The 27,077-nt window shown below is 38.9% G+C and overlaps 1 long non-coding RNA gene across 1 annotated transcript; it reads left to right on the top strand.

The window, feature by feature from the left end:
* Positions 1-19,649: 19,649 nt before the first annotated feature.
* LOC119856391 lies at positions 19,650-24,719 on the top strand. The gene is made up of 2 exons (XR_006281449.1): positions 19,650-20,199; positions 24,282-24,719. It is a non-coding gene; the product is annotated as an uncharacterized LOC119856391 (long non-coding RNA).
* The last annotated feature ends 2,358 nt before the right edge of the window (positions 24,720-27,077 follow it).

Below are 27,077 nucleotides of genomic sequence, written 5' to 3'. Positions count from 1 at the left end.
GCCATTGATGGCTCCTGCACAGGTCAGAAACCCTATCCTCTGAAATCTAGCTATTATTCCAGGCATTTTTTATGGCAACCACTCATGGGTAGATCAGTGTTAATTGCCTGCACAGCCATGACCCCAACAGTAGTTGGCAACAGACCTATAGATGTCAGGTGTTGCTAGCTTCCACAAGGCAATAGCCACCCACTTCTGCACTGATATGGCTTCCTTGAATCAAACAATGGAGGTCTGGTGCAATGGAGGTTTGGTGCAAGCTCCTCACACAGTTCCATGAAGGTCTGTTTCCTCATCTGGAAGTCACTGCTGGCCATCTTGGGTTTCCAAAATGATGTACTAATGCTACTGCACCATGCTGGTTTTCCTGCATCAGAGTTGATGGCCTACCCATAGGCAAACTAGGGAGATATTGGCATTCACCATATCTGTAACATGTGAGCTGAACAAATTGTCATTGACCTTCAAGGGTCACCATCTTTGAGTCAGAAGGTTCTCCCCAAATTCCATCCTGCATCTTACCGATTCCTTACTTCACTGCATAACCATTTGTCCCACTGTAAAGCAGGAGCAGAACCAGAACCATATCATCATCCCATTTCTCCTTGTCTTCCGCCTTGTTTTGCTGGGAGAAGATGTGATCGGGAACTGGCATTGGCAAATGAATAAAGGCGGGAGACTAGTACCAACAACACACAGCAAAGCAGTTCCTAGAAGTCTCCCTGACACACAGAGTCCTGGGATACTGCGCATGAAATAGTAGTGTTAACAGGGTAGGCATAGCAGCTGAGGATCTGGCCCAACCACTTCAGCTAACTAAACAATCACCTCTGGGCAGTGAAGTGAGACAGTGTAAAGATATCCAGTTTGGCTTGATATAATAATTTTTAAAGGGGAGAATATAACATTTTGTTTTTCCTGCTCTTACAATTTTTTTTAACATAGCCTCCATTGCTTAGGACATGATTATTTGTTCCTCATACAACCTGAACACTTCTCTAGACGTGCATCTCTCCACTAAACATGAGTTATACACATAAGCTAGAGAATATAACCATTACAAAGTACAGTATTCACTATGCAAGTTAAATAATGAAGCTTCTTTCATGTTTACATTATTAAAAAAAATCCCTAAGAACAAGCTATGGTAAATTGGGTGATGAAAGGAAAATAAGGCCCCACATATGCTTCACAGTTTCCTGAAATGTAGAGTAATCTGATCATTCTGAACAAACAGTACAATAGCAAGTGTAACACTCTGGGTTTTCCTCTAATACTTTTAGCAGAGAAGGATTTACATTACATGCCCTTTGTCTAGAGCAGCTTAGAAAGAAACAAAGCTAAAGGACTCCATATGGGGGAAAACAAAACCACATTGCATCTTGGGGTTTAAATGTATTTTCATGAGTTAATTTGACTGTTGCATTCCTCGTTAGTTTCAGAATGAAATAGAGCCACAGGTCAGAGACCCTGTGGCTATTGAGGGAAAATAAAACTTGTAGTTCATTAGAAGAATTGATTTATTGTCTTTGTGGTGTCTAGTTATTTTTATATCATATTTTTGCTGAGTGGTTTCCTCTGTAAAGCTGAGTTTGTAATGGAACTTTGTTTTTCCCTGTGGCGTTTCCTCTTCTCTCCACATTGCTGCCTAATTTTAAAGGTGGCATTATTTTGAACTGCAGAGTTTTTGTGTGGAGTGTTGTTTTGATTGCGATAGAAAGGATAGATGGAACTGTGGCATGATAGCAGAAAGAAAGAGATGTCATTTTTATGTCTTTGAATAGATTTTTTTTTCATTATTTATTGAGTAACAACAGTGTGCTCAGCAAACCTGCAAAGTATCACAGTCCTTTCCCTCAGGAAATTTAGGCCACGATCCAGGAAATGGCTTATGCAGATGCTCAGAGTAGCCCCACAGGGTGAGTCTCATGCTTAAAGTTAAATATGTGGTTAAGTGCTTTGGGGTCCTAAAATCTACAGTACTACAGATACAGATTAAATAGTTCCGACACATCTACAGTAATATACTGGGTACCCAGATGAGTCTGAAGTCCTGTAAGAATCTTCCAGAGATATTTTTTCTCTATGGAGAGAGCTAGGAAAAATGATACTCAAATGAAATGCATATTCTAGGGCATAAAAGTCAACATTGTATACAGAACATGGTTCTCCAAATGTGTATTATTTTATGGTATCAATCACTATGTGCTAGCAGTTTCTAACACTCAGAAAGGATGGTTCCTGTTGCAAGGAGCTCACAATCCAAGGACAGACAAATATCATTTAAATGCATAAAGAATAATGAAAGTTATTTAAACTGACTGTGGGGATAAAAAATTCTAAAACATTTAATCATAATTGTATTTTTGTATACTTCCTTCAAGAGGAAGTAAAATAACTAAGAAACTTTATTTACTATGGATTATTAATTTTTAGTTTTATAATTCAATATTTTTATTTAGGACACTAGGTATAAATGATATTTTACAAAAGGAATAAATACAATGGACAAAATTACCAGGTGGTTCTAAGGAAGTGGAACTAGGCTGAAATCAGTGAAACTATACAGAATTTAGCTCATTTGATCTGATTCACCCTACTGCCTCGCATATTGTGGAGTCATTTGCACAGTACCACAGACATGTGACGTTACAGTATACAAGCTAACAAAAACATATCCAAACAACAAGATAAAGAGAAGAACCTTATCAGAGAATGACTTGAACATATATGCTTTTTATGTGTATAAATGCCAAGTAACACATTTTAAACACAGATGATACAAATATTTTCATTATGTAATAAGAAACGTTTTATTACTTTTGGAGAGCCAGCAAGCCAAAGTACTGAAAGAAAATGTTTTAATTTTCCTAATGGTAAATGAATGCAGAATATGCTGCTTCAGGCACTGGAAACAAAGACTCCTGGCCAGTACTGGCCCTTTGCTCCACTCCAATGACAGAAAGTCACTGAGGGAAAAATGGTGTTGGAAGGAGAGGTGGATGGATTGCTGCTGTACTCCATATCTGGCAGTCCCCATCTGGTGTACTCATGGACCCTTGAAATCAAAGGTCACATACTTGAAATTATAAAAGCTTGAAAATATCAAATTTATTTTACATATTATAATTATTTGATTTTTCAAATTATATACTCTGCAGAGAAAAAGAGAATTCTTCTCCGTGGGCCAAATTCTGAACCCCTTGTTACCCTCTCTTAAGAGTTAAAGGGAGGCCATTCACCTAGAAACAGTGTACCTCCAGAATGGCAGTAAAGCTGACTCCAAGATTGTACATCTGAGTGCTAGGTTAGATGACTTAGAGACTAACAAATTTATTAGAGCATAAGCTTTTGTGAGCTACAGCTCACTTCATCCGATGCATTTGGTGGAAAAAACAGAGGAGAGATTTATATACACACACACACAGAGAACATGAAACAATGGGTTTATCATACACACTGTAAGGAGAGTGATCACTTAAGATAAGCCATCACCAACAGCAGGGGGGGGAAAGGAGGAAAACCTTTCATGGTGACAAGCAGGTAGGCTAATTCCAGCAGTTAACAAGAATATCAGAGGAACAGTGGGGGGTGGGGTGGGGTGGGGTGGGAGGGAGAAATACCATGGGGAAATAGTTTTACTTTGTGTAATGACTCATCCATTCCCAGTCTCTATTCAAGCCTAAGTTAATTGTATCCAATTTGCAAATTAATTCCAATTCAGCAGTCTCTCGTTGGAGTCTGTTTTTGAAGCTTTTTTGTTGAAGTATAGCCACTCTTAGGTCTGTGATCGAGTGACCAGAGAGATTGAAGTGTTCTCCAACTGGTTTTTGAATGTTATAATTCTTGACGTCTGATTTGTGTCCATTCATTCTTTTACGTAGAGACTGTCCAGTTTGGCCAATGTACATGGCAGAGGGGCATTGCTGGCACATGATGGCATATATCACATTGGTAGATGCGCAGGTGAACGAGCCTCTGATAGTGTGGCTGATGTGATTAGGCCCTATGATGGTATCCCCTGAATAGATATGTGGACAGAGTTGGCAATGGGCTTTGTTGCAAGGATAGGTTCCTGGGTTAGTGGTTCTGTTGTATGGTGTGTGGTTGCTGGTGAGTCTTTGCTTCAGATTGGGGGGCTGTCTGGATGTAGGAATGCATGATAGAGATCTTGTCTGCTCTGTCAATCTACAGCCAAGCGCTACGATATAACCGCATTTGCTCCAACCCCTCAGACAGAGACAAACACCTACAAGATCTCTATCATGCATTCCTACAACTACAATACCCACCTGCTGAAGTGAAGAAACAGATTGACAGAGCCAGAAGAGTACCCAGAAGTCACCTACTACAGGACAGGCCCAACAAAGAAAACAACAGAACGCCACTAGCCATCACCTTCAGCCCCCAACTAAAACCTCTCCAACGCATCATCAAGGATCTACAACCTATCCTGAAGGACGAGCCATCACTCTCTCAGATCTTGGGAGACAGACCAGTCCTTGCTTACAGACAGCCCCCCAATCTGAAGCAAAGACTCACCAGCAACCACACACCACACAACAGAACCACTAACCCAGGAACCTATCCTTGCAACAAAGCCCGTTGCCAACTCTGTCCACATATCTATTCAGGGGATACCATCATAGGGCCTAATCACATCAGCCACACTATCAGAGGCTCGTTCACCTGCGCATCTACCAATGTGATATATGCCATCATGTGCCAGCAATGCCCCTCTGCCATGTACATTGGCCAAACTGGACAGTCTCTACGTAAAAGAATGAATGGACACAAATCAGACGTCAAGAATTATAACATTCAAAAACCAGTTGGAGAACACTTCAATCTCTCTGGTCACTCGATCACAGACCTAAGAGTGGCTATACTTCAACAAAAAAGCTTCAAAAACAGACTCCAACGAGAGACTGCTGAATTGGAATTAATTTGCAAACTGGATACAATTAACTTAGGCTTGAATAGAGACTGGGAATGGATGAGTCATTACACAAAGTAAAACTATTTCCCCATGGTATTTCTCCCTCCCACCCCACCCCACCCCCCACTGTTCCTCTGATATTCTTGTTAACTGCTGGAATTAGCCCACCTGCTTGTCACCATGAAAGGTTTTCCTCCTTTCCCCCCCCTGCTGTTGGTGATGGCTTATCTTAAGTGATCACTCTCCTTACAGTGTGTATGATAAACCCATTGTTTCATGTTCTCTGTGTGTGTGTATATAAATCTCTCCTCTGTTTTTCCACCAAATGCATCCGATGAAGTGAGCTGTAGCTCACAAAAGCTTATGCTCTAATAAATTTGTTAGTCTCTAAGGTGCCACAAGTACTCCTTTTCTTTTTGCGAATACAGACTAACACAGCTGCTACTCTGAAACCTAGGTTAGATGGTTGAGTTGTCCACCTGAGGAGAAAAAGGAATAAATGAAGAGAACGTGGGAGGCCAAATAAGGAGTTTGGGTTTAGTCATATTAAGATGGTGGGGTAGTATGTCAGAGATGGATAAGAAGGGATGGACAATAGGACACAGGGATGGGAGCGAAGAAAGATATTTGTGATTTTTAAACACAGAGGTGAGAGTTGGACCATGTGAGTAGATAAGGCTACCCAAGAATAAGGTGCAGTGGGAGAATGGGCAAGTCCCAAGGGGCTCTGTCCTTAGAGGATGAGGAAGAGGAGGCATGCTCTACCAAGTTCTACCCACGGTGCAACTTTAGTATGCCTCATCTCAGAGATGAATTGTGATGGGGGAAAGGAATCATTTTCATTTGCTTTCACTTTTTTCCTTTCAAAAGGATATGGTTCTTCTCTTTAACAAATATCAAGATACAGTACAGCTGTTCCTTGGGTTTTGGCAACAGACAAGCAATTTATTTATCTAAAGGCTTCACTTCTGTAGAGGTAAGTTTTAAGAGAGTTTCCTACATGATGCCAACCACAGGTTGTAACCTCATTTGGGAGATTCACACTGGTTAAGCTGATAAAGTCTTCAATTTGATTATAGGGGAACAAGAACTCCCATTTGGTACAGTTTCAGGCACTGGGGATGCTCTCTATGTATTTCTCATTCAGGTGTGAAATCTCTTTCAAACCAATCAGTTGTTCTATGTCTCCCCAGCAGACACTTCTTTAGCTCTTAAGCTATGATTGTGCTTTTGAGAACTGATTTTCACAGCTTCTATTGAAGTCCACTCTGCTCTGCCATTTAATACTGCCTGCTTCTGGTTCTCTGTGACCTTTCTCTCGCTCTTGGCTTGCCCTTGTAAGATCTTTCCCCTCTCCCACATTCTATTCAATTTTGTCCTTTTCTACCTTTTTCCAGAGCCTTTTTTGGCTGCCCTTCACCTCCCAGCCTATCCTGCAGCCAAAATTTTGTTCATTTTTTATTTTATAAAGACACATGCAAGTAACAATGTGAATTAAAACATTGGACGTAATTGTCCGGTTGAACATTTTATACAGGCATATAAAATTGGCTGGTTATTTGCCTATATAAAACAGTCATCTTACTGACTCATTTTTATTGTGGGCATTGCAGAAGAATTGAGGAATTTAAATGAGGGGAAAGTAGAATAGAATAGAACCAGAATAGAAAGTGTGTCCTTTGCACAGGAGTAGCAAGAGAAAAAAAAGGCAAGGAGATACCTGTGGGAGAAATAGGTGAATGGGTCATTGAGGTTGCTGTCACTGGCAAAGAGGTGATGTGATGCGATGCAAAGCAAAAAAAAAAAAAAAGATGAGGTTAGAGCAGTAGGGAGTGATGGAGTTACGGCAAACACTAGAAGTTTAAAGGATAGATCCTCAGTTGTAGTAGATTGACATAGTTTAATTGACTTCAATAGAACTACACTAAGTTACATTGGCTCAGGATTTGGCTCTATATCTGATACAATCAGAAAGGCTGAAAGGAGTGCCTAGAGATAAGTTTGGTGGGCTAGAAAGATAATTTTAGCAGCTTTGGATGGACTAGAAAGTGACATATGGATGTCAGGGAAGACAGAGGTTATGGTAATCAAGATGTGAGAGGAATGCTAAGTATAATATAACCCTTTTGAATCCCATGTATAAATATACTAATTAATTTGTAGTACATGCACGAAGTGTAAAAGCAGGTATCATGTTACAGGACAGAACATCTGTAACAATTAGGAGCTTCAAACACCAGAGGGCTTTTAAAACATGAAGCAGAATGGTAAACTCTATTAAACTGTAGAGAAGGAAATCAGCGCTACCCAAGTATGCTTATATGCAGGCTGATGTATAAAAAAGTGACATGCAATCAATGTTTATTGTTAAATGGTGTTTTGTGTTAGCAAGACATTGATTTCTGTGCAGGCTTGAGTTCAATTATTTTAACTAAAGTTTTGCAAGTTTTAAAGAATTTAGAAATTTCTGTTGTCATTTATACTAGCAAAAAATGAATCTCAAAAGGTTGGAAGTTTCAGAAAAGTCCAAGTACTTATCCAAACTCTAAGAGATTACTCAGCCCCTGCCCTGTTCTTTGCCCTCTATCTTTTCCCGTTCTCTTTTCATACTATTGATCTTACATTCCTACTCACTTTACTCCAGCATAGTTCTTCCTTTCTTTTCCTCCCAGTTCCACGCTAGCCTTCCTAGCACCAGTGGCTTCCTCTTGGTTCTTAACAAGGCCACTTCCCCACACGATTGTCTTGACTCTCAATACAAATTACATCTAGAAACACTAATGGCTGGTGAGGAGAGGGGGATCCCAAAGAAAATATGGAGAATTCTTGCACCCAGAATTGAGCAAAACTTAATTGAGCAAAAAATTGTGGTATTTGTTTTGTGGTATTGTGATTTTGACTTAAGAGCAAAACAAAACAAAAAGTTAATTTCTGCATATTTTGGATACAAAGCTAACTTTCCTTGAAAGTGGGTCCATTTTCACATTAAAAAAATCCATAAACTTAGCAACCTTTCCATTGGAAAGGGTCCATTTCTGAATTCATAACAAAACAAGAAAACACATTTTTGAATATTTTGCGATAAACATTTTTCATGTTTCTCTTTTCATTTCCAGAGGGTTTAAATCCAGCACAAGTAAATAAAATGCAAAAATGATCAGAAATTGTTATCATTCAATGAACTCAATAGCATTCATGTTGAATAGGAGTCCACATTGTGGAAAACACCATCACTATTGACATTGATTGACCTCCTTGTTGAAAGTGTTGGCAGAAGCCCCAGAGACTGAATTATCTTTCTGGCGGTACAGATGATCCCTCTGGAGGAAGCCAGGGGCCCATTGGCAGTACAGTGTAGGTCTGGTTAAATGGCTGCTGTCTATGTTATAGCTGTTTTATAGAGAACACAGCAGATTTCCATGCTCTCTCATTGGCATTTTTTTCCTATTTGAAAGCATTGCTAAGAAAATTCAAGCCATCCAATCTAATTATTTGCTAGGATGACATCTCAGAATCACATTGAGCACTTATTAGTGGTCATTAAGCAATGCAGCCTTCCTGAACTTTAACTTTCTGCCACTTAGCCTCAGGCCCTCTTACTGAAACCTGATGTAATACCAGCACAGGGAACAACAATGTCAGGTTTACTATCTGCTGTTATCCACTCTGTGAAATTCAAAACATAACATTTTCTTTTAAGAGAACTCATTGAACTATTTTGCCTCACTATAAGAGCTATGTAACGCCTATGGATGTGACTTGTGGGTAAGTGTAATGGGAACCTTTTGTTGAATTAAAATAGTTACCCATCTGCATGAAACACTGAGAGTTCTGAGTCAAGAAAATGTTTGTTCCTGTCCTCCATAGGTGCTGGAACTAGGGATGCTGGGAGTGCAGCAGCACCTCCTGGTTTGAAGAGGTTTCCACCATTTACCAATTTACAGTTTTGTTTAATGGCTTTCAGCACCCCCACTATAAAAATTGTTCCAGCACCTATGCTTTCCTCTGTCATTCAAGTAAGAAGACAGGAATATCCATGCTATAATTTGAGTAGAAATATACCAGACCTGGAAAACACCAATCTGGGAGAGCATAGAGCACATTTTTGCACATCCACCTCTAAAGGGATTTACTCTATTGACTATTAGATTCATTGCGCAGTTCCTCTGAATTCTGTACGTGCTTGTTTCTCTGTGCTGAGAGCTTTAAACTTCCTCAAAAATGTATGTTCACAGCATGAAAAAATAACTGAAGTTTCTCTTCAAACACCAGAGACACAGCATGTGACAAGCCTTTCACTTTTCAGTGAGGCATTCCAGCAGAACAGCAGCTCCTAATGCAGGGTGTCATGCCATATATTGGTCAGGTATGGTATACAACTGAGCTATATGTAATGTGTTTTTGTAGCCATTATGATTAAGATGAGAGAATTGGGTGATGCTAATTGGTCACATTTAGCTAGGACTTACCCTGGCTTCTCTAAAATGGCCCCAGAAAGTCTGCTATGGGAGAAGTCACAGCAATAAAAAATGGCTCAAACCTGTTACAGGGGACTTTTATGAATCAAAGGCAACCCAAAAATTGAGGGGGAGTGGCTAAGGGGAGTGTGGCCAGGTTAGCTGGTGTTGGGCTGATTCAGCTTTTTCTCTCAGCACAAAAAGCTAAAGCAACTCCTATCCCAAGGGAGGGGTGTGTGTATAATGTGGTAGTCTATCCCTTAAGGGAAGTACTGTCTACTGGTAAGTCCTCCCAGTCATGGCATGTCCCTTTAAGAATTCGTTGTGGTCTGATACACACACAGCCTGAGAAGATAGAGAGAGAGGGAAAGGGTTCACAGGAAGAAGTAGCATTTAGAAGAAATCCTGGTACTGTATCCTGGGACCTGAAGCCTTGCAGAGAAGGTGGGGCACGGCCTCCCCTCTCACCTAGCCAATAAGGGATGAGCTGGGAGAAGGGGCCAGCATAAATGCTGCATCCTCTAGCATAGTGGGGTCAATACATGCAGACACTGAAAGGAGTAAGAAGGCTCCTGTAGGGCCCTGAGTTAGCAGGGAGAGAAGCCAGCAGGAGAGGGCTGCTGAACCCTGTGAGCCTGAAACTAAGTAGTGGCAGTTGAGGGAGATATGTTGCAACCCAGCCCCAGGAAGAGAGCTGGGGATGCCTGGTAAGAAGAGGGATAACTGCTGGAGTTACCCAACTCCAGAAGGAAGTCTGGAACTCCTTTCATAAGAAGAAACAAAGACATAGAAAGAACTCTGACAGGACTGGGAGCAAAGCTTAGAGCAGGGGTTCTCAAACTGGGCATCAGGACTCCTCAGCGTGTCATGTGGTTATTACATGGGGGGTTGCGAGCTGTCAGCCTCCACCCCAAGCCCCACTTTGCCTCCTCCGTTTATAATAGTGCTAAAAATATTAAAGAGTGTTTTTAATTTATAAGGGAGGGGCGCACACAGAGACTTGCTATGTAAAAGGGGTCACAAGTACAAAAGTTTGAGAACCACTGGCTTAGAGGTAGGCTTCAGAGGAACACTGAAATCCAGAAGCCCTTTTTGTTTGTTTGGGACTTCTTTGTATGAGGTTTTGTAATAAACAAGCCCTAAGGAGAGTATTATTTAGTATAGTGTCAAGAGTGCCTGAAATAAAATTTTTGGCTCCATGAGATGGAAACTGAAGCAGCAAGTATGTGCAGTGCCACACTAACTTGGCAGGAGGATCTACAAAGCAGGCACGCTCTATGATGAGGAGTAATATCACTGCTCCTCTATTTATATAATCCAGAAGGCTTCAGTGAATCTGGTCCATTATATTTTGGTCAGATGTATGTTTGGAGGACTTTCAAGGTGTAATATCATAATTGTACCGAGTGCTCTATTAGCTTGTAGTGGACCAAAGTCCATCCTTGAAGTAATCCAATGAAAGCCACACAATATATTCCAGTTATTTGCCACTTTTTCTCCTCTAATATACATAGCAGGATCTCATATTCTTCTGCTTAACCTCATAAGTCACAATTATTACCAAGCAACAGCAAACAAAGGAGCTATACACAGCCTGAAGAAAGAAAATGAAGACGACACCACTCCCTTAGGACCAGTGATCTCTTTTGTTCACACACTTCAAAAATCCTAGAACTTCATGATGTCAGACTTCTGAATCCATCAATTGCCGTAGCCACAGCCACTCGGCAGTTCTTTGAATATTGAGTAACTCCCCTAGGTTATGCTGGTGTGCAGGGTGGGGTTGGAGGGTGTTAAAGAGGAGTCTAGAGGTGGGCAAACCAATTCATCTAAATCCAGAAGCTAACCAAATGTTTGGCCAGTCCTCACAGTTGAACTCTATGAACATTTTGATTTTTTTAAATGGTTAACTTTATCATTTTGAACATGGTACAGTTACTCACCAGTCACATTTGTGTAAATTGAGAACAACACCACTGCAGTCAATACATTTGCTCTGGATCTACACCCCTGTCACTGTGAGAAGAATTTGGATCTGGATGATTGTTCGATCCCTCTCTAGCCTAACTAAATGTGGAATTATTGTGGATTTTCATCAATGTTCAGCTCTTGGCTTTAAGTACTTATCCAAACTTCTTGAAAATCTCTTTTCCAGCAATTCAGTTGTTCTGGGAATGACCCACATCATGTCACTGTAACTTTCAATGGCAAAAGTGAGATGCACATTGTTCAGTGAATCATCACCCATTCAGCCAAGTTCCATGATTTTGGACTTGTTGCCCTGGAAGATTATGGGTATCTTCTTGCTGGATAAATCCCTAAACAAGATAAATATAGATATTAATATTTTTAATACTTAGCACACAGTTATGCAATACTATAGAGGCACTTAATTTTCATTTGAATAATACACTAAAGAATGTCAGAAATAGTGTATAAAGAATACCACAATGCAGGGACTAGTAGCCAGATTGAGGCATTTTTCAATCTTATTTCATAGCATTATAAATTCATTAGAAAACTTGGAAAGCTTTCATTACATGCAAATAAGGCCTTCCTCTGTAAATGTGTTTCAAACTAAAAGTCACATAATTTACCTAAGTGGTTGCCTTTTAACTTAGCAATGCTCTGGAAACTAGCCGAAATTAGCTAAAGTCAGAACACATCTTTGGTTTTAGCACACCTCTTAGTATAAATTCATTGCTTTCATTTCCTCAGATACTAGAGGTAAAGTGAGTCCAGGATGAAAGTGTAAAAATAATAATAATGAGTCTTTCATTTTAAAACCCTAAATCAGCTTGCATTTAACATTTAAGTATTTTTTTCTATGATATCAAAATCCTATGAGTCAATGACGGTTAAATATACACATTTATGTGCAACAAGAGATACAAATAAATTCCAAAAATGAAAATAAAAAGAAAGACATGTTCAAGGTTTTGCAGGTATAGTATCTCATTTTAGCTCATATTATTCAAATCAGCAATGTTTTAAATTACTTCATTTAAATTCATGTTCTATTAATCTGTTAATCACTGAACCATATAAATATAAGTCTACTACATTGTCTATCTCCATTAAAACAACTGATTTTTTTCCAGCTTTCTAACTTAACTATTACAATACAAACTAGAGACCCTGCACATAAAATGCAAAGATGTAATTCCCGGTTGTATGCGTTTAAAAATATATATATATATGCGCATAAACATGTAGCATTATAACAGCTTAAATAGCACTTTGTGTGGGTCAGTTCATATAACTATGTAAGGGAGTTCAGCTCTGGAAAATGTAACCACTGATTTTAGAATGTAGTTCATGAACAGTACCAAACTACATTTGCTCAATCAGAGAAACAAACTATTGAGTGAAGTATATTTACAATTAAGGAAAATTACAGTTACATTTTGGATTATTACTGTGAATTTGAAACAGATGAGCAGCTCATCAATAGAAATTTGAGGTTCTTAAGAAGGGCCAACATCTTCTCAAGTAGCATCACTGTAATAAGGCAATGTCAAAACACTGGCAAAGCATGCAAAAAATAAACCCAGAAATGGAGATCTTGCTAAAAATGTCATGGCTGTGGGAACTGTATTAGGCATTAATAATTTGGGGACAAAACATATCACAAAACTCTGGGCATGGGGTCCTAACTAGTCCTAGGGAGGGCTCAGGAGTGACTACCCTGCTCTGTACTCTCCCTTGGAGGTGGAGTCCCAACTGTCCCTGCCATGTATGTTCTATCGAGAGATTTTATTGCATTGCAGGGAAAGAGATTTGAGGTGGGATAAAGGTAATGTGCATTTGTGTGGAGCTATCTGCTGAAACAATTTCATTTCAATGACCATGGCTATGTTTTTAATACCTAGATCATGTTTCTAACAGAAGTAATGTCATCTATAGTCATGCCCCCCCAGGTGGAGAGAAGAGAGCTTTAAGAGCAGTTTGAACCCCCTGTTAAATTATTTCTTGATCATCTCTTTCACGATACTGTGTAAACATTTAATTAGGATCCTAACCAGCACCCATCTTTAGCCTCTTATTTGGTTTGGTTTTGCATCACATTGTTTGTTGAAACAGCAAATTCAATATTGAAGTGACACAAATGGATAGGTTTCAGAGTAGCAGCCGTGTTAGTCTGTATTCGCAAAAAGAAAAGGAGTACTTGTGGCACCTTAGAGACTAACACATTTATTTGAGCATAAGCTTCCAATGAAGTGAGCTGTAGCTCACGAAAGCTTATGCTCAAATAAATTTGTTAATCTCTAAGGTGCCACAAGTACTCCTTTTCTTTTTACAAATGGACAGATTTACACAGGGGAATTAGGCACCAAACTGCCATTTGAAGCACCTAACGTACAATATTTATACGCCACTGGCATTCACAGAACCCTTAGTTGCTACTTAACACATTTGGAGTCTACATTGTCACTATCAAAGTTTCCAGGGTACCTACATTTTGGTAGCTGGGCATGTGAACAACATCCTCTGCCTTGAAACTGTCCAGCAGCCTGACACCTAACTCATGGTGGGATTTTCAAACAAGAAATTCTGCTGCTTATCTTGCATGTGGGGCCCAATTCAGTAGGTGTTCTCGGAGGTGGTTGCCTAATAGATCAGGCCCCACACAAAATGCAGCTGCTACAGAAGGAGAGGTGGTACCCATCTTGAACATTTAGCTTTGTGGTTAAGGCAATCATCATAGTGGGAGATGCAAGTTCACATCCCTGCTCCACATCAGGAAGAGGAGTTTCTGGTTCCTCCTTACTTTTGATGAACTCTCTAACCACTGAGATTATAGGAAAGTTGGGGCAGTGGCAACACCTCTTCCTTGCTGGTTTTTAAATTGCTGACCTGGCTTAACCCCAGGAGAGGGTTGATGGCTGTGTAGCTCAAGCAGGGATAGATATGTAATTCTCTTTGAGGGGTGCGGCTTATGCTAATGATCTCTCTTCAGCATTTTCTATTGCCTAGTTTAGGCATTGAATAGGGAGCATAGGCACTGACTTTTATTTTTCCCCATTGGTGCTCCATCTGCAGTCTGCCCCCTCCTCCAAGGCTCCACCCTCGCTCTCCCTCTTACGGCCCCCGCTCCACCCTTAACTCAGGTCTGTGAATATCAATAGGCAGCAGGGCACTGAAGTTAAATGTTGCACTGTTCCTAAGGCCCCACAGTATTTTTGAACTAGAAAGTTTTACCCTTAAAAGTAAATAAAACAATCCTTGGGAATCAGGCAAATAACTCCTTCAAATTGGCTCCTTTAACTGTATACCCAGGGTCATGAATCCCTTAAGGAAACTTTGTAATATTGTAGTAGAGCACTACATTTTTCATTGTAGTAGAAGAAAGTTAGTGAGATACATTTCAGTATGTTGAAAAATATATGACCGATGAAATACATTTTCCAAAATTCTTTCAAGTCCTGTATATTAAAAGTCTATTTATGACTGTTGAAGACAAATGTGATTCACAATAGTGCGGGAAGAAAACCATTAAACCATTTATTTTACAAAATAAAACATATTTCCCTAGTTTTATTTTTAATTTTGCGTTAAAATCAAAACTAGTGAAACTTGGGATTTTTTTTAAATTAAAAGTTAATAAAGTGTTTGTGAAACCAGGGTGGAATGATTTAAATCAGTGACTTATATCATGATTTAAATCACCTAGTAGAAAGTCTTGATTTAAATCATCAATTCTAATCAGTCTTTCCATTTGTGCTTGTTATTTTATAAAGAAAGATGCATTCTCATTGGTTGATATAAGCATTACGACATATTGATGTATAACTAAACAGAGCCTTTACCCTAGATTTGGTACATCTTTTTGCTACCTAGGAAGGCACACTATAACTATACGTATTTATTTAAGTAAATATGTAGCTTAATATTTCCAGATTCTTATTAATTATACATTTTTAGTATGTTAGAAAATGGTGAATGGTATAGTGCTTATTTACTAGATAATTACTTTGCCAGGCTGTATTAGGGCGGTAACTGGTATTTAATTAAAAAACTTACAAAACAGTATATAAAATTTATTAAACAAAAGGTCCTTATGTTTTGGATACATGAATGTCTCTTATCAAAACATGTTTCACATTTACAACTGAACGATTTACTAAACAGAGGGATTAATTTAGTAAATTAAAGTGCTTATGACAAGTCAGCTAGGAAAATTTTCAAACATGCCTAAATGAAAGTAACTGGTGCTTAAGTTCTTACTTGCCTAAGATGCTCTTGAAAATGAGACAGTCTCCTAAGTTACTTAGGCTGCCGGTTGTGCCATATTTGTAAAGCTTGAGCTCAAAAATAGATGTTTTCTCATGGATTCTTTCTTTATATAGAAAAGCAGCCATTATCACAAACTTTGAGTTAGAGTTAGAGGTTCATGAATTCAGTATATTTATTTTTTATTTAAATGTTCTAAGATATTATAAATAAGATGGTAAGACTTGAAGGTATTTTGTATTAAATTCAGATTTCATTTTAAACAGGTTTTTTTTAAAAAGAAAAATATTTTATAATTTAAATCTCAAAATTTAAAAAAAATCTGATTTTTTAAAAAGATTTTTTCTCCCAAAAAATCATTGATTTGTTTTTATCCACCTTACATGATGCCAGATTGACAGCTCTAGCATATAAGGCCTCTTTATTAACAGAACAAGAACTCCCTGAAGAGTGATATTGCTATCTTTTTGCCTTTCTAATGTGCCTCACCTCTGTTTGGAGAGACCGCATCAGTCATTGATGTTAAAGAACACAAGAACTATAAAGGTATTCAAATCTTTATATACATTATATCTTAACTTAGGCCATATCCTGTAATCATTTTAACTTCACTATTGAAAGTAAGCCCAATGATTTCAGGATCAGGGGGGTGGCATTTCTATATTTGTTAATGGTTAGTATGGCTTTAACTGTACCATTTTGGGTTTCTATTCATTTTATCATTAATAGTAGTGTAGCGATCTTAACTTTAATGAATAATAGTTTTCGTCTGGGAATTTTCTTGGTGGGTTTTTTGTTTTGTTTTAGCTTTCTTTAAATAGAAATATACATTTAAAACATAAATTAAGCTTCAAGATTTTTGTGGAGTCTTGGAAATGTAGAAATGTAGCACATATAACTATTAAATGGAAGGTCTCATGTTAGCTGTTAGAAGCATATTCAGGCTTCAACTTCTATCCCCAACTGTGGGTCCACACCACCTCCCAACTGCTCTAGTTTGTGTGATGCTTGAAAATTGAATGGTCCAACATTTATCTTAGAAGATTATTGGTACAAGTATTTTTGGTATTTGTTTCCAAGTTCCATAATTGTCCTTGAGGATCTAAGTTGTATCTACTGGACTGAATAAACTGAAAGAGAATGTGGAGTCTTAGCTGTATTTCTCTGGCATGGTTACATGGATTCTGCAATTTGGCTCAGTTTTAGCAAACTTCTTAAGCACGTGCTTAAGTTAAGTCACTGAAGTCAGTAGGAATTAATCACAGGCTCAAGTCCTTTTCTGTATAAGGATGGGATTACTCACGCTTATTACATTAATATCTCCTCAACATATCTGGTATATATTGCATATAACAACAACATCACCACACTATATTAAAATAACATTCATGTTGCAAGGTCAAGCACACACAATTTAATAAATGCCAGAATTGAGGTTGCCCTTGTGTCATTATGGTATAGTCTTTTCTTACACGATCACCTATTTATTTTTTTCTGCAGGACTCTTGCTTCATTTAGTGAACGGGAAGTTATTCACTATTTCTTTTTATTATTTACCTCCTCATTGTGTGTGGATGCAGGCCCTATTTAGTGCACACCATCCAATGCCAAAATTGCCCACTAATTTTGGATGCCCTGCTAGACTCACCTAGGGACTCATTTTTTTTCAGAATACATTTTTAAATAGAATTTAATATATTCAAAGCATGGTCCCAATCAATTTTAGTTGTAGAAGTGAGCACTTCTGAAAATTTGGCCAATGAGGTCTCATGCTGGTTACCTCAAAAATGAGAAATACACAATTAGTGGACAGCTGTGAAAATAGTGATTTAATTGAGTTGCCTAGCATCACATAGGAACTCTGTGGCAGAGGCAGTGATAGAATCCAGTTCTAAGAGGTATTCAACTTCTTTAAACAAGATGCTATCCTTTCTCTTCCTTCAAGTGACTTCCTTATTCACTATACACCTTTCAAATCCTACAACAAATGAAACAGGGATCTTACAGATAACAGCTTCCTTTGCTCCACAATTGTGATTCATTCCCAGAGCAGACCCTTCCTGTGCAAAAATAAGAATGTGTTCATGTGATTAAAGACTATCATAATGTATATGCACAGAGGGGCTGGGTCCCATGGGCAACCAATTTTGGCATTTCCTAACTTTCTGAGTGCTTGATTTTTAAACCTTAATGTTCTTTTAATATATGGGGGCTTTAATATAATTTCGTAAATATTCTTAAAAAATAAACTGAAATTTCTTCATGTGGAATCATACTGATAATAGATCCTCCAGCAGGGGTTGGACCTTAGGACCCACAGTCCCTTCCCCACCCCAGTTCCTGTCTCCAACCCCTTTCTCCTTCTACTCTTCCTTAACTCCTTCTCCCCCTTGCCTCTCCAATCCCACCCCTAACTTCTTCCCATGCTCTGGGTCCTGCAAACTCCATTTCCTCCCTCTGCTCAACTCATTTCTTCATCCCTCTTCTTCCTCTTTTCATGCTGCCTGGGTGCCAGCATTTGAAACAGAGAGAACAGGAGATACAGTCTCTTCTCTCAGTCTGATGCTACAGCAGCTCCCTTGTCAGATAGGAAAAACAATTGCAGAGAAAGTCCGGCTCAGCCTTCTGCATGGGAGCATGCTCAGCACAGATGAAATTTTGGAGAATTTAGCTACCAAACTCTAATATCTGAGCATGCAAAACCTGAGATTTTTCTAAGGCTTACAACTAGGCCAGATTTGTGTAGATTTTCAGAGGCAGCAAAAGACATCCTGAACATCAGGGCAACACTCCTGCCAAATTTCAAGCTACTGTTCCAAAGCCTGAATGCACCAGAGCTTCTAAAAGAAAAGGTTGTGTGATTTTTTTTTAATATGGGCAAAACAACTGTCCCAAAGTGTTCATCTTGAGGCAGAAACCCAGCATAGAAAATTTCAGCCTGAAAAGTATAACTCTGCCAAAATGTAAATCTATTGTATAAAGGGTTTTATAATGAAAAATGTTGGACAACCTTAGGTGTGAGTGGGAATACCAGATCCGCTTATAGATATAAGATACTGTGCATCTGGCAGACTTAGAGACACACTGTCCATTAGTCCCTCTCCATAGGAGTTATTTTTAACATTCCAAACTTCAGCTTCAAACAGTTACCATTTTTTAAAAAAAATCAGTCTCCAAATAATTTTACCATAGAGGAATCTTTTTGCCCCCAACTCATGGAATTTTACTTACTAAATAGCATTGTCCCAAGCTGGGCAATATTGAATTCTGGACTGGTAACATGATTCAGGTCTACTATTTCATTGCTCATTAGGGCAAAAAGGGAGGGGATGGTATATGGGATAACCTAATTTTGGCAATTAATTGATCTTCAACTATTAGCGGTAGATATCTCCAATGGCCAGTGATGGGATGTTAGATGGGGTGGGATCTGAGTTATTACAGAGAATTCTTTCCTGGGTGGCTGGCTGGTGAGTCTTGCCCACATGCTCAGGGTTTAGCCGATCGCCATATTTGGGGTCAGGAAGGAATTTTTCTCCAGGGCAGATTGGAAAAGTCCCTAGGGGGTTTTCACTTCCTCTGCAGGATGGGGCATGGGTCACTTGCTGGAGGAGTCTCTGCACCTTGAAGTCTTTAAACCACGATTTGAGGACTTCAATAGCTCAGACATAGATTAGGGGTTTGTTACAGAAGTGGGTGGGTGAGATTCTGTCACCTGCATTGTGCAGGAGATCAGACTAGACTATCATAATGGTCCCTTCTGACCTTAAAGTCTATGATTCATAGTGTCATTATAAAGGAGGATATTCCCAGGTTTTACATGGAGTACACAGCATTTATTTCTATTCTGGGAAGGTCTTGAGTTACTAGATTTAATTATGATATTTTTCAGGCATTAAAAAGCTATTTTAGGTCTGTGATGGGGTGTTTATCTCACACCAGCCAGGAAGGGGTTAAACTGGCTCAAAAGGGGCCAGCTAACTTCACAATTGCACCAGAAAGGAGGCCCAGGGATTTAGAAACACTAATTGCAGATGAAGCCCAGCTGCAGGGAGGAGGGGGATTGGTTTATAAAAAAGAGGAAGGCTATAGTAACAGGAGGCTGTAGGTGGAGGGCCTTACTTATTCTGTAGAAACAAAAAGCTCTGTGAGAAGGATAAGCCCTGGAAGAATGGTCAACGTACAGGAGTTATGGAGGAAGAAAGTTTGAGAAGGTAGGATAGGAAGAAGCCCTGGGAAACGGCAATAAGGAAGGGAACTGTGAAAATCTTGGCTGCTGGTTTTCATGTCCCTGGGTTAGAACCCAGGGTAGAGGGAGGGTCTGGGGTTCTCAACCAGCTGCTGGAAAGTAGTACAGGAGTGCTGGACAAGGTGGGGCCTCTAATGAGTTTTTGACACCCCAGAAGGTGGACTATACAGTGACCCAGCTGGTGGGCTGAATCATGAAGGAAGAGCATTGTGAATTATGGGAAGAGAGACCATCACAGAAACAGAATGACCATCTGCAGGGGACACCAAAAGAGAAATGAGCTGCTATGTCATGCCTGGCCAGGAAGAAGCACTCTTGCAGTAAGTGAACCCTGTTACAAGGTCACTTTTAGAAATGTAATGAGTGTATTATTTTCCTGTCCTAGGGGTCTGTACAGGTGAACTTGACTTTCTAAGTGGGAAAAATAAAAATAATCCCAATTTTCTAAATGCCTAAATAATTCTTAATTAGTTATGTTAAATGGGGGGCATACACAGAGCAGGTTGATACAAAACTTTTAGTCGCGCTCATTTGGGCAGATCCACAAAAGTTACTCAGGGTTTTGCCCTATGTAAGTAATACAGCCACCCCAAACTCGTGCTGATAAAAATGTTGTTCCACGCTCTGTGCTTCCTCGTTTATATAAGATATATACATCTCTCTGTTTATGCATGTCTGTGTAAATAAATGACATATCTTTAATAGTGTTTTTGTGTGACAAATACACACTTTTACTGCGGAGGTAAACTTATTTTCCTGACCCACATTTCTTCCTTCTCCCCTCTAATTATGGGTCTGCTCATAAATCTTATTTATAACCATAAATATTGTTGTGATACATGAAGTGGGGGGGGGGGGTGTAACTCTCTTTGATGGACAGCCAGTTAGCTGTAAAATCCCTTTTGGTCTGTTCTCTGCTTGCTTTACCTGTAAAGGGTTAACAAGCCCACTGGTAAAAGAAAAGCAGTGGGCCTCTGACCAAAAGAGCCAATGGGAAGGCTATAACTTTTAAAAATGGGAAAGAAAGTTTCCCTTTGTCTGCTGTTCTCTAGGCTACAGGGACATGGAGCAGAAATGCTGTGCAAGGTTTGAACCCAGTATGAAAAAGTATTTTCTATATCTAGTGGAAACAATTTGGATAAGCTCTTCCCAGAGGTGGGTGGGTGTGAGAAAGGGCTTGAGGGTACCCCACAGGGAGGAATTCCCAAGTGCTCCTTCCTGGGTTCAAAGAGTTATGGTTTTTTTGTTTGCTTGCATTTGGGCTGTGGAAGCATTTACCAAGCCAAGGTCAGAGAGAAGCTGTAACCTTGGGAGTGTAATACAAGCCTGGAGTGGCAAATATTACTTTTTTAAAACAATCCTTGCATGCCCCCACTTCCTGCACTTGAAGTAACAAAGTGGAGATTCAGCCTTAACAATTGTGATTAAAGGTCCAGAGTATTATGTTTCTTGTGGGTTTTTCTTGTGTGTAATTAAATACTAATCTTGTGAGGAAAAACCAGTTTAATAATACTATTCCATGTGGAGAAATTCTATCTGTGCTATTGCTGGGGAAGCTGTTTATCTCCATGCTTATCATAAGGTAGTGGCAGGGATATTGTTAAAGACAAAGGGAATGCTGGGGCTAAACTGTGAAACAGGGCCTGATCCTCTTGAAATTATCCTGACAAAGCCTGGGCTAAGTCTAAAAGAGGCACTGAAAAAGTCCAGAGCAAATCCCTTGTTGTGGCTATATTAAATGATATCGCAATCAATGCGTTTAGCCTTTTCTTCATTTTTGTTCATAAGGTCCTTTCCTCTGGAAAGATATAGGTAATGACTTTTCTGTTACTCAGTGTTATGATATTAAAAGAAAAATCATTCACTTCAACATTAGCCAAGCCAAATATTGAGTACCTCATAAAGGGATAAAGAGTTTTTCACTTCCTTTGGCTAAAATGTAACAAATATTTAGAGCAAGAGCTGTGAAAATTGCTACTTGCAATAATGTGTGAATAATTATTGTAAATGCTACAAGTTCAATTCAGTGCTATGTGCATGGCCATATTCACTGGGGCTGATCTTCAGCTGATCTAAATCATGATATTGCTGATCACAGCTATCCTGTTTTTGGAAACTAATCTCATAATAAATTCTTAGCATCAAGAGTTTTCTGCTTCAGTTTCCTACATTCACGATTTTTAAAAAGCTAGATGTCTCATCATTTTCTGTGCTTAAATAAGCATAAAACTAAGGTCATTCTTTTTTGTTTCTCATGGTTTCTGCATATACTTATTTGCAGGAAGTATTTGTGCCAATCTGAGGCAAGACTTAATGTACTTCAGAAAAATAATCTTAGCCTGTTTTATCAGCATTTTCTCAGATTCTAAAAAACTCAGACTTTCCTCTTTCATTAATCATTGCTAAAACACACTGATTGTGTTGCTCCTGGCATTGATCACTTCATGTCTATTTACTGATTTACCAACTTCTTTATTAAGAATGCAGGTGTTATCCTAAGCACCCCTGTACTCACATCCTACACAATGATGATTGTAAAAAAAATTGTCTTTTGTGGTATCATATGACAGCTAATACCATGCTGGTTATTAATATCCTTGTGAAATGCATGTGCTAACTTTATATGTGAAGTTATAAATTCCCTCTGTATGATGTTACTAGAACATACGTAACACCAGACAGATTAGCCTAGGTAAAGGCAATATACAAGTTTGTGCTGGACACAAGAATGTGGGTTTATCTCAATTTATAAAAAAACAGTAAACAAAGCTATTGACATAAACCCGCAGGGGTTATCCTGCTCTTGAACTTGAGAGGTGAAGAATTAATATGGATCCTTCACCTGAGAGAGAAGAGATCATATCCCCAGGAGGCAATCTTGAATCCCTTTGGGAATATAAGCAACAGAAAGAGGCACCATAGTCAACAACAAGCAATTTAATCTCTGATGGGTCCTAGCCAGGCTGACCAATAATAAAAAGCATACTGGAAAGGAGATTGTTTCTCTCACCTCCAATCTTGACCAGACTGTATCTTGCTAAATTAAGGTTTAGACTTAAATGCATGTTTTCACTTATTTGCTTGTAACTATCTCTACCTTCATCTTTTACTGGGTATTGCTTAATCTGTGCTTTTATGTTAATAAATGTTTTACTTTTACTATAAACAATTCAGTGCTGTGTTTTGAAGGGAAGGATGTATTTACCTCAGTTAAAATGAGAAGCTGTGATTAGTGATTCTTTTTAACAAATCAGTAATCTTAATATCTGTGATAGGGGCTGTGATTTGCAGAGAAACATCTCTGAGAAGCTTGGAGATAATTGATTGTTACCTGCTGGGCAAAGTTGGGACTGGGAGAGCCTTGAGGAGTTTGCTAGTTAGGAAGATATCCCCTTTCTAGTCTAAGTGCTAGCAAAACTCATTCTTGCTGAGACAGAGGGGTAACATGGCTCACAGCTCTGGGTATCCACAGCAGTGTGTTGCAACAGGATTTTTTTTATTTGTATTATGGTCGTGCTTTGCTGATCCAGCTGAGATAAGGCCCCATTGTGCTAGGCACTGCACAGACACGGCAAAACGGTCCCTGTGCCAAAATTGCTTGCAAGCTAAACAGACTCTATTTGGGAGACGAAATAGCAGCGTAAAGAGGTTATGTGCCTAAGGTCACACAGCAGGTGAGTAGCAAAACTAAGTATAGAACTCGGGTGTCCTGACTCACAGACCAATAGTTTATCCCCTAGACTATGCAACCACTGAGAGGCTACACTAGAGCTCAAGCAGTGGAGCAATGTGAACATCTAAATAAACTAAGAGTATATGGCAAACTAGGTATCCTTCTCCTTTAATGCTCCTCAGTTCATGCTACCAAAGCTTAAAAAAAAATAAATTACCTTAGCCAGAGTCTGAACTTAAAGTTGAAAGATAAGGTGTCTCTTTAGATTATACAATAAGGATCCTCTCTCCCTTTTAGAGTAGCAGCTGTGTTAGTCTGTATCTGCAAAAAGAAAAGGAGGACTTGTTGCACCTTAGTCTCTAAGGTACCACAAGTCCTCCTTTTCTTCTCTCCCTTTTAGTTTCTCTTTTCCTGGGTTCACATTCTTTATATACTTTAGTTCATAGGCTGTTTTGAGGGGAAGGAGGAGTGCTATCATGTTTATCCAAGGAAATCCTGTAGCTCTGCTAGTCGTCATAAAAAATTAACCCTGTGGTAGTCAGGGTGTCAGATGTATCCATGCTATTGCTATTCTACAAGATTTGTGGATGTCTCTTGTTTTGTCTCTTCCTCTGCTAATTTGGAGAACATCACAGCATTACTTTATGAAGAGTGGGGATGTGTATGAGATGTGCCGATTATGTGTACTCCACCACAGTTCCTCAGGCTTCTTGTATACTGTACACACAGGCTCTAGCAGCAGAGGATACAGCTGAATGGTGAAGATTCTCCAGTCTCTCCCACCCCCAGATGGAAGTGCTGAGATCAAAGTCTGCTCCAGACTTCCCATGGACCAAGTCCTTAGCCCAGAGTTCCAGTGTCTAGCTGAAGTATTTGGACTGGACAATAGTCGCAAGATGTGTGTGTGTGTGTGTGTGTGTGTGGTGCGGGAGAGATACATTTAATTACTTCTGGATACTGTGCTTGTGTTTCTAGGAAGCATTACAGTCTCTCCCTTGTCTGTAACTATTGTATGTAACCCATCTGTTGTGTTAGTTTGTAGCCAAAGAGGAATATTGTGGGGTTTTTGTTTGTTTTTTATTTCTTGAAATTCTATTTAGTGAGTAGGCAATAGTGCTAGATTTCAGTGGTCACTGTTAAAAAAAAATAAACATTTATTTCAGATTATTCAGTCTGTGAGGGTAGCATAGAACTTTATAGACAAGTAATGAGAGGTCTCTAGGAACCTACAGGCCCTGATCCTGCAAAATCTTATGAATATGCATAGTTAGGCCCACTGACTTCAGTGAAGTTACTTCTGATTTAAAGCAATAGAAGTTGGAAGAAAATGGTTGCACATGTCTTTTAACTGGACAGTGACTCTTTAAATAGATTGATATTAAATGAATATGCCCCTTAATAAAATAGATGTGAATAAAATATAGTACCTACATCTCTAGCTCTATGAATCAGGAAAGAATTCTCACAACCCATTAGAGGCTTCAATGCAAGCTAACCAGTTTAATGCATTTGACACAATTTCCAGGCACTGACAATAACCACCCCCTTTTCAAGCCCTAGTTGTTTCTTAATTGGGTTATGAAGAGATGGGGCATTACATGCTTTTATGAAGGGAAAGAGACTAAGGTGAGAAGGCGATAACAGATACAGAGGCAGCAGTTTTCAGAGTAGCAGCCGTGTTAGTCTGTATTCGCAAAAAGAAAAGGAGTACTTGTGGCACCTTAGAGACTAACAAATTTATTAGAGCATAAGCTTTCGTGAGCTACAGCCTGCTTTATTTTTTTTAATTGAGAACTGCAGCAATAATTACAGATAATGAGCATAACTGGAAATCAGATCTAAAGTTAAGCTCACCAGAATTGAGGTAACCAAAATCTGTGGCCACTTAAACACTTGTCCACAGTGCAGATCAAATGTTTGGTCCATGGAGTCTGGTGAAAATTGTTTAAAAAATTTAGTTTATGTGCCTACAGAAGTAGGTAGTGCAGGTAAAATTCAAGTGTTTGAGCAAACAACATACAATGTTTTCTTGTCCTCTTTCAATGTAGATAAAATTGGTTAAAGAGGCTACTCTTTGGTCAGGATGTATTACCAAAAACAAACATTGCAAGGAAAGTTTTTAAAGTGTATATTAAAAATCACTTCATAGGGCCAGCTTGTGAACCTTTTATTGGTGTTGTCAAACACTCCCATTTGCTCCATTAGGACTACTTGTGTGAGCAATTGCTACATATGATTAAGAGGTTCCTAGTCTGGCCCTAATAGTGAGAACAGAGTCCAATAGTTGTAGACCCTTTTGCTTCTTCAGCCAGGTAAACCAGATAAAATCAAGACCCATATTTCAATCTATTAAAACTCTGGGGGATTTAAACAGTCAGCACCAGTCAAGTTAAGAAGCATATCACACTGTTGCCTTAGAGAGCTAAATTCTTCAGTCACATTTGTTCAGAAAGCAAAAAACTTATTTTCACTTCTCCCCATACTCTTCTAACATATGAAAAACAAAGCCTCTTTGCCACTAGCTGTGAGGGTTCTATTTTTCAATATACTTGGAGCATGATATGAATGACCCTTCCACAACATGAAAGACTGATTCAAATTTTTGTTCCATGAAATGAACCTATAATTGCAGAGTACCCTGACCTGCGAAATGTTTTGATGACTGATTCAGTAAAGCTGAACGCTGCTGTATATTATTCCTAAATAATTATTCTGTGGGCTATTTAAACAAATTAAATACATAAATCATTTCATTTCAGTTACAGTTAAATGAGGTGTTTGCAAGAGTAGTCTGAGTGTTTTCAGTTAAAATTAAAGGCATATTGAAAAAAGTGTTTTTCATTAAACATCAATGAAAAATAAACTTGCTTATAATAAGTCTTGAATCTATATTTTTGTATTACAAACCTTGGGACTAGATTGTGGGTGTAGGGGGAGGGCAGGTCCAAAACAAGAGCCAGCCATTGGCCTGTTCCATGTCTGCTCCACACCAGCTGGAACAGTTGGCTGGCTGTGGAGTGGTGAGCATGCTAAAATGTATTATGAAATGGTGGAGCTTGCACTGTGCTTGTTCTTCCTGAAGCATATTCCCTTTTGGTGCTCCCTCTAGGACACCTGTTCTGTACAACTCAGTGCTCTGTGTAAACTGCCAGGCCTGTCCCAAACATGTCAGAGATCCTAAATCTAGAATAGTTCATATTCATAAATGTTACAGGGATTTTACAACTATGGTAAATTGGCAAAAATACGTACTTGGAGAAACATTATGGCAAAGAACATAGATTCTGATTTTCATTATGAATAGACTTGCATCTTCACTAACCTAGTAAAATAAAATAGCCATAGTTTAGCACAATCAAACCAACCTGTCAATTTTTAACAACTGTTTGGAAAAGCCATGTGGAATAGAGAAGAGATGCACAGACACTATAAGCTTGCTCTTGGACCATTGAAGTCAATAACAGGTTTGTCATTGACTTCAGTGGGATGAAGACAAAGTCCCTAATAGAGCAGATAGTGGTAAAT

Source organism: Dermochelys coriacea, chromosome 5 (genome assembly GCF_009764565.3).
Source record: "Dermochelys coriacea isolate rDerCor1 chromosome 5, rDerCor1.pri.v4, whole genome shotgun sequence".
Taxonomy (NCBI): domain Eukaryota; kingdom Metazoa; phylum Chordata; order Testudines; family Dermochelyidae; genus Dermochelys; species Dermochelys coriacea.
Note: the sequence above shows the minus strand (reverse complement) of the source record. Positions and strands in the feature narration are given on the sequence as shown.